Raw genomic sequence first — 8,869 nt, 5'->3', positions numbered from 1 at the left:
CAGGAGTGCGTGAGGGAAGGCACCGGGTGTAGCAGATCGCATTGGGCCGTCTGCCCACCCTTGGGTGGTTTGATCGTGGTTAAAACAAGCCACGATAAAACGTGGGCCTCAAATCTATGGGGTTTCCTTCTTGAATCCATCCAGGACCTCCCTCTATTCTGACTGCCTCTGTAGGCGGTCGGGTTTTCTTTAATATCTGGGGGCCTTGCGGGGCTACCCCCACAATTACCAACACAAGGAAAAAGTGGGCACAGACTTTGTTCTTCAGTCCTACTTACTGGTGAAATCCATTTTACTACCGGTTCTGTGGGTGTGGCTTGGTGGGTGTGACAGGAGGAAGGATAGCGCAAAATCCCCATTCTATCCCCATTCCTGCAGGACAGAGGTGGGCTACTGCCCGGACGGGGGACGGGAGGCAGTGGAGTAGCAAAAAGGGAGCTCCACCCCAGAGCACCCAATTTGCACTGAAAGATGTTGAAAGAAAATGCAGGGTGCCCTGCATAAACCATGCCCACAGTGTGGTAGTAAAAAAAATGGTAGCCCTTCACTGGGGCAGGATATTGCAAAATCCCCAATCCCATCCCACTCTGGGATCAGCCAGAGGTGGTATTTGTCAATTCTCCAAACTATTCAAAATTTCCGCTACCAGTTCTCAAGAATTTGTCACAACCTGCTGGACTATTACACCAGAGACGGTGAACTTAAGAGCGGGGACTTTGAAAATCATTTTCTTCAATGTAAGTGAAGCAATTCACTGGTATGTGCAAAAGTCAGCCCTTGTGGTTGCAGAAACTCCAAGAGGAACAGAGTCAACATGCCAGTAAGAGGAGAGACCATGCATGGAAAGAGGTTTGAGATTGAGAACAGGCTGCCTCTCACCGACCCCCTCAAATGGTAGAAAAAGAATAGATAGATGCTTGCCAGCATTTAGAGCAGAGAACTATGGTCCTTTTATGACAGCCAGCCTGAGCAGTATCTATTTTTCCCACCTACAATATCAGGCTAGTTGGCCTATGGCAGTGATGGCAAACCTTTTTTTCTTCAGGTGCCGAAAGAGCGTGGGTGCGCGCTATTGCACGTGCGTGAGTGCCCACATCCACAATTCAATGCCTGAGGAGGGCGAAAACAGCTTCTCTCCCCCCCCGAGGCCCTCTGGAAGCCAGAAATGGACCATTTCCCAACTTCTGGTGGGCCCAGTAGGCTCGTGTTTTGCCCTCCTCTGGCTCCAAATGCTTCCCAGGAGCTGGAGGAGGGTAAAAACACCCCCCCACCCCCTGGAAGCTCTCTGGAAGCCAAAAACACCCTCCCAGAGCCTCTCTGAGCCAAAAATCAGCTGGCTGGCACACACATGCACATTGGAGCTGAGCTAGGGCACTTTCATGCCAGCAGATATTGCCATTACTGGCCTATGGGATAACCATCTCCACAACCCCCAACTCCTGCATCTGGGAAGGTAACAATGAGAAATATGATGATATCCATTAAGTTATGTCCAACTCTTGACGATTCTATGGGCCACATCTTCCAAACATGCACTACTAGAGCTTTTCTATGCTGTGGTGGGTGTCAGCCTTGATTGTGCCCATCCACCATGTTCTTTGATGCCTGCTTTCCTTTTACCACTAACTCGTCCTAGCCTAATTGCTTTTTCCAGAGAAATCCCTGCGTGACCATGGCTAAGGTAAGTGAGATACAGTTTCATGATTTTGCCTTCTAGTGCCATGATGGCGAACCTATGGCATATGTGCCATAGGTGACATGCAGAGCCCTCTCTGCGGGCACATGAGCCGTTGACCCAGCTCAGCTCTACTGCAAATGCACGCACCCCTACCACCGGCCAACTGGGTTTTGGGTCTCTGCCGCACATATGTTCGGGCAAGGTACATGCGGGAGACATGCGCACGTGCCATGTGGGGAGGGGTGGGGGAATGCAGGGGTCACATGCATGTGTGGGGGCGCATGTAAGGGATTGTATACATGTGGGAGTGGGGCATGCATTGTATTATGGGTGTGTGCGTGCGCTTTTGCATGCAGAACAAAAAGGTTAGCCATTCCTGTTCTAGTGACATGTTTGATGTTATGTGCTCCAGTATAGTGGTACCTCTACTTAAGGATGCCTCTATTTAAGAATTTTTCTAGATAAGAACCAGGTGTTCAAGATTTTGTTTACCTCTTCTTAAGAACTATTTTCTTCTTAAGAACCTGAGCCCAGAAAAAATTCCCAGGAAATTTGAAAGCGGCACAAAGGCCCGGCCAGTTTCCTGACTTTCCCCGTTTAATCCCAGTCATTTTGGGCTTTTCTGTGCTGCCAGAGGAGTCTTTCGGTGGTGCTTAAGAGGAGGCTTTGGCGAACAAAGTCCAGAGCGAACAAAGCATTTTCTTTTCTCTGGGTGCTTGGAGAGGGAATAAACCTTCTGCCAGCGCCCAGAGAAAATAAACGCTCCCATTGCTCTGGGAAGTCCAGAGCGAACGGAGCATTTTCCTTTCTCTGGGCACTTGGAGAGGGAATAAACCATTTTGCTGTGCGAGGTTGCTTCCCAGAAAGTCAAAAGGGTGCTTCGCCCCAGCCGAATCAAATTCTGAGTTTTTATTTCTTTCTTAATGGTTTTGCATGCATTATTTGTTTTTACATTGATTCCTCTGGGAAAAATTGCTTCGACTTACAAACTTTTCTACTTAGGAACCTGGTCACAGAACGAATTAAGTTCTTAAGTAGAGGTACCACTGTACTTGCTTGTTGTTACCTTTGCTGTTCAAGGAATATGCAGGAGCATCTCTAGAACTAAAGCTCATGTAAGCTAATTTTCTTCTTTTTCTTGCTGCATTTAAGGTCCAATTTTCATAAACATAGATGTCTATGGGGAACACAACAGAGCAGACTAACCTACATTTGGTTTCTAGGCTGACGTCCTTTCTTTTTCATATTTGGCTTATGCACCCAGTGCAATTCAATGTTGTATTTGTCTGCTGCATTCACCTCTCTGAGCTATTTGTGATTTTTGCAAAGTAAAATTTTCCACACAATCTGTTTGTTTGGTGTCAAATTACTATCTTGATATTTCCCTTCCTTGCAAGTGGTCATGAGTTTGGTCTTTTGTTGCCCAGAAAGTGACCAAAATTCTTATTTTCTTCTTTGATTTCCTTGATTGGATGTTAGGCCTTCTTTGATTTCTGAGAGAGGAGTTGTATCATCAGCATATCAGAGATTGTTGATGTTTTAATCCTATTCTTCTAGGAGATAGAGGAATGTCTTTCATCTGTTTGGAATTTCCCTGGATATTGTCTTTGGGGAGGAGAGAGATAAAGCCCTTTATCTACCGAGATTGTATCTTGTGTCAAATGAATTTATTTATTTTTATTTTATTTATTCATTTGTCCAATACACAAATACATAGGAAGAAAAATAGACATGCAGTAATATATATAAGGGTAAAGTGAACTTAGAAGAGAGGATATATGAAAGAAAGAAAATATATATGATAAGTGAGAGAAAGGAAAGACAATTGGACAGGGGAGGAAAGGCACACCAGTGCACTTATGTACGCCCCTTACTGGCCTCTTAGGAACCTGGAGAGGTCAATCGTGGAGAGTCTAAGGGAGAAATGTTGGGGGTTAGGAGTTGACACAATTGAGTCCGGCAATGAGTTCCATGCTTCGATAACTCGATTGTTGAAATCATATTTTTTACAGTCAAGTTTGGAGCAGTTCGTATTAAGTTTGAATCTGTTGCGTGCTCTTGTGTTGTTGCAGTTGAAGCTGAAGTAGTCATTGACCAGTAGGACGTTGCAGCATATGATCTTGTGGGCAATACTCAAATCGTGTTTTAGGCGCCGTAGTTCTAGGCTTTCTAGGCCCAGGATTGTTAGTCTATTTTCGTAGGATATTCTGTTTTGAGTGGAGGAGTGAAGGGCTCTTCTGGTGAAATATCTTTGGACATGAATGAGTGAATGCAGGAAGGGGAGCAAACATAAGAGGAGTCAACCTTCCTTCCTCCATTAACCTGAGAATTTTTATTGGTAATGACCAAGTTCACAACAAGCAGAGTTCACAACCATCGCTTGTTCAAGGCATCTGCCCACATAACGAAGCATTGATTACATATTATATGATATGTAGATCTACTGGTCTTAGGGAAGAAGGACTCTGTGGCATCTGTTTCAAAAAGCCACTAGCCACTAGATATTTCTGTACGGGGAAAAAAATAAACCCCAACAAAACTCTGCTAGTCTGTTTAAACTGGGGAAATGATGTATCACTGATTAGGTCCCAAATGACTTCATTCAGTTTTTCTCTGGTCACTCGGTTTTCCTGGCTGAACTTCCTGTTGGTATTACTGCTGGAAGAAATGGACTTAATGCAGCTGGGAAAACAGCACAACATCAACATGGTCAGCTTTTTTCTAAGATTATTCACCTATTGACTTATAAATGAAGCCGTAAAGAATATCTGCCAGATCATTAGTAAGTAATGTGAATAAGTCATTCCCTAGCGCTTTCGTGAGGCTTTCAGGAAATGTAAAAAAAATAAATAACCAGCTTGATTCCACAGTATAGCTGTATTTGGGGAGATAATGAACATGCAAGAATGTCTAATTTCCACCTTGCTTTTCACTGCAGTAAAAGTAGACAGGGTAAAATGTAGGACCTGGTTTGAGCATGGGGTCTTTTGTAAGTGTCTTGAGTGTACAGTATTTCGTTGAAGTAGTTAACATATCGATATATTTATGAACAAGTACCATATTTTTGGAGTATAAGACGCACCTTATATTATTTGGAAAGAGTAACAGTGAAAGCTTGCAAGCAGGTAAGAGCTGGGAACATTGTTAGCAGCTGGTTAGGGCTGCAAAGAAACATTTGGATCAAGTAGAGCAATGAAAAAAACCCTGCAAAGACTTAGAACTAAAAAAACATTCTTTGCAGAGAGCAACAATAAAAGAGCCTGCAAGGTAAGAACTGGGAAGATAGTTAGCAGCTAGTTAGGACTGGGGAAAAAAGCTTTTTTGGGGAAAAAAAGCTTTTTTGGGGAAAAAAAAGCTACATTCAGAGTATAAGATGCACCCAATTTTTTAGCCTCTTTTAGGGGGAAAAAGGCGTGTCTTGTGCTCCAAAAAATATGGTGCTCCACAAATTATGATTATAATGGAGCTTGCCCATTATGGTTGTAAGCAGCAGTGGGTTCTAAAACCCTTTGCTATCAGTTCACACGTGCACATGCGCAAAAGCATCCTGGGCAGATGGGCTGAGCCTCCTGGTGCTACCGGTTCTTAAACCAGGCCAAAACGGGAGCGACCCACTACTGGTTGTAAGTCCTGACAGTCGTAGAACTGGTTAGACACATGACCAATCTGATTTTATGACTTTTGCACTGGTCATTGAGCAAATGGCATGGTTCTCAAACAAGCCAATGTTAGGGACAGTTTTTTTTTAAAGTGGAAGTGAATTCTGATTTTCAGCAGTCTGTCATAAACTTCTATTGCAATGGTTATCACCTGGGGGTCAGGACCCCTTTGGGGGGGTCAAACAACCATTTCACAGGGGTCACCTAAGACCATGGGAAAAGACAAATTTCCCGTGGTGTTAGGAACTAAAGCTTCTATTCTGATGCCTTGGAGCATATTTTTACAATCCAACCAATCAGGAGTTTACAGTGGGGGTGTCTCTCTGACCTTCCTGCCAATCAGCTTAAAGCTCTGTTGGGGGAATTGGTGCCAGACTTATGATTGGGGGTCACCACAACATGAGGAACTGTATTAGCATTAGAAAGGTTGAGAATCAGTGGTCCATCGTGACCATGGGATGCTGCAAATAGCTGTAAATACAGCCAATTGCTAAGCAACTGATGTTTGGTCCTGTGACTGTGGGAGGGGATGACCATAAGGACTTCAAATCCTGGTTGTTAAGTAGATCCCCCTCCAAGGTCCATTGTAACTTCAAATGGTCTCAGAGCAATTGGTTGTAATTCAAATACATACATACGGCATATACGTACAATGAATACATACAGCAACGTTATTGACGAAGTACTTGTTCTGTGGAGGAAAAGCAGATGCACTGGATTCCAATTACTATTCTATAAATTAAGAATAGAAATAATTCATCTAAAAACTTAAGGTAAGCCTCAAACTTTTCCTTCAGTCTCCACATTGCAACCACCATAAATTTCATTGCAACAGCCACTTCTCTCATACAGCACTGAACTAATTAAAATTGGGAAACTTAGAAAGGGAAGAAACAAATGTCTCTTGTCAGAACACCACTGGTTTTACATTTAACTTTTTCCCCCAATTTAAAGTTCAAATATTTATTGATTGCTTAAATAGAAGCAATCCTGCAAACATAAAGTTATTGGAAAGGTTTTATTTTTCTGTAGACTTAAAGAAATCTGATTAGTGATGACCAAGTTGGCTTCCAAGTTTAGTTCATATACATTGCAAGTTAATTCAGAAGCAATGTCATAAATTAGTACATTTTAAATGTTAATGGTTGAAGGAATTTTTTTATGAAAAAAAATAAGGTTGCCATGTTATGCACTTTTACCTACGAATAAATGCTATTGAAGGCTTATCGGTATTTAGCTTACTTCTGAGTAAGGTGAAGATTGCATTCCTCTATTTGACATATTGCCACCGTAGGATTTGGTTTGGCAAGTAAGAAAATGAGTATATTTCAACTTCTGACAATTAAGAACTTTGCTAATTGGGTAATTTATTATTTTGGTTTGAAGATGGCTTAGGAGAAGATGGTTTTTTATGTAGAACCGTGCATATTTTCTATGAAATAGATGCAATATGCCTGTAAATTAAACAAGCTCACTTTTTCTTACCTATTTAAAAAGTAGAAAATACATTTAGCATGTGGATACTACAAAGTTCATTAAATTGTGAACAGATGCAGCTATAAAGTCAGCAATAAGTATTTCCATGTTTCCAAGGGAAAAAAAACCTAGGCCAAGTATTTCCATGTTTCCAAGAAAAAAAACCCTAAAAAACAAAAAACAAATATGGGAAGCACATTTTAGAAGACTGCAGAATAATAGCAAACTATTAGCAATGGCTATGTCTCTCTGCTACCATCTAGTGGTTATTTGGATTATTACAGAACTGATGGCCTTCCAAAAAGCAATTTAATTGGGAGTCCATATTAAGTTTCCGCACAAAATGTTTCATTTATAAAACATACTTTTGTAATGTAAAATGTTGATTAAATATTTTGGTCAATGAAACTATTTAAAACACATACAAGAATTAAAAAATGGGTGTTTTTGTATTTCTGGGACCAAGACAGTTTTCCCGCTCTTGAAGTTTCTAGATTGATACTCAGAAAAGACTTCTATACTTAGAAAAATCTGGCTTTGAATGAGCTTTTTGAGAGACCTAAGGAGGAAAGGAATGTCTCTGCATTAGTTAATAGTCCTGTACTTGAACTTTATATTTTATATATGCTGGGTAAATACATTTTCTCTTTTTATGTCCACATCATGGTTTTTTTTAATTTTATTTATTTATTCTTTGTCCAATATACAATACATATGAAAGGGAATAGACATTAAGTGGTATATAAAAGATAGGAAGTGAAGAGGAAGAGAAGTAGGTGGGAAGGGGAGAATATATATGATAAAATGGAAAGGAAAGACAATTGGACAGGGGACGAAAGGCACATCAGTGCACTTATGTACGCCCCTTACTGGCCTCTTAGGAACCTGGAGAGGTCGATCGAGGAGAGTCTGAGGGAGAAATGTTGGGGGTTGGGGGTTGACACTATTGAGTCAGGTAATGAGTTCCATGCTTCGACGACTCGATTGTTAAAGTCATATTTTTTACAGTCAAGTTTGGAGTTCTAAGCTTTCAAGATCCAGGATAGTTAGTCTGTTTTCGTAGGGTATTCTGTTTCGGGTGGAGGAGTGGAGGGCTCTTCTGGTGAAGTATCTTTGGACGTTTTCGAGAGTGTTGATGTCTGAGATGTGGTGAGGGTTCCAGACAGATGAGCTATATTCGAGGATGGGCCTGGCATAGGTTTTGTAAAAAATGTTTAAAACATTTTGCCTGACAGCAATTTGGTAGGTATTGTTCTTTCAATGTATAGTACAAATCTCCTTGGCCACTAGACTAATTTTCTGCAGCCTGCTGCTTCTAATTCTCCTGAATTACAAACCCCTTAGAAGCTCAGCTAATATCACCATTGGAGGTTGGCTTATTCACAGGGATCATTTCCTCTGATTTGGGACAATTGCTTCTTGCAATGTGAAATCGTAGTCATTCATTGCCTGCCAGAAAGTAGTTGTTGGCTTTACAAGCTGTGCAAATGAACTTTAGTAAACTAATTTATTGAATGCAAAATATGTTTAAACTACTTTTTCAAAAATCTGGGTCAAAATTAAATGCTAAAATATGAATAAGCTAAAACAAAACAGATGGCTTCCACACCACAGTATCTTGAAGTAGCAGAGTAGTTTGAAAGCTCCTTAAAAGTTTCACTGAATTGTTATTTAGTGTATCTGAAAAATGCTGTTAAATGATAATTAATTAAATAAAAGGCAAAAATCCAGCATATAGTAATCCAGTATACCAATTAAGAGAGAGATGGAATAAAACATCAGTTGCAATGAGTTTAATTTGGTGAGTTGGGCCAGTGATGGGATTCAATTTTTGTTACTACTGGTTCTGTGGGTGTGGTATGATGGGCGTGGCTTGGTGGGTATGACAGGGGAAGGACACTGCAAAATCCCCATTTCGTCCCGATTAGCTGACACTTGGGAGGCAGAAAATAGATGGGCTAGGCCAGTCAGAGGTGATATTTACTGGTTCTCCTCTGATTGGGACAGGAGGGGAAATTGTCTATGTCTTGTGGATTTCCTTCATAGTTCATATCCT

This window comes from Erythrolamprus reginae, chromosome 2 (genome assembly GCF_031021105.1).
Source record: "Erythrolamprus reginae isolate rEryReg1 chromosome 2, rEryReg1.hap1, whole genome shotgun sequence".
NCBI classification, from domain to species: Eukaryota; Metazoa; Chordata; class Lepidosauria; order Squamata; family Dipsadidae; genus Erythrolamprus; species Erythrolamprus reginae.
Note: the sequence above shows the minus strand (reverse complement) of the source record.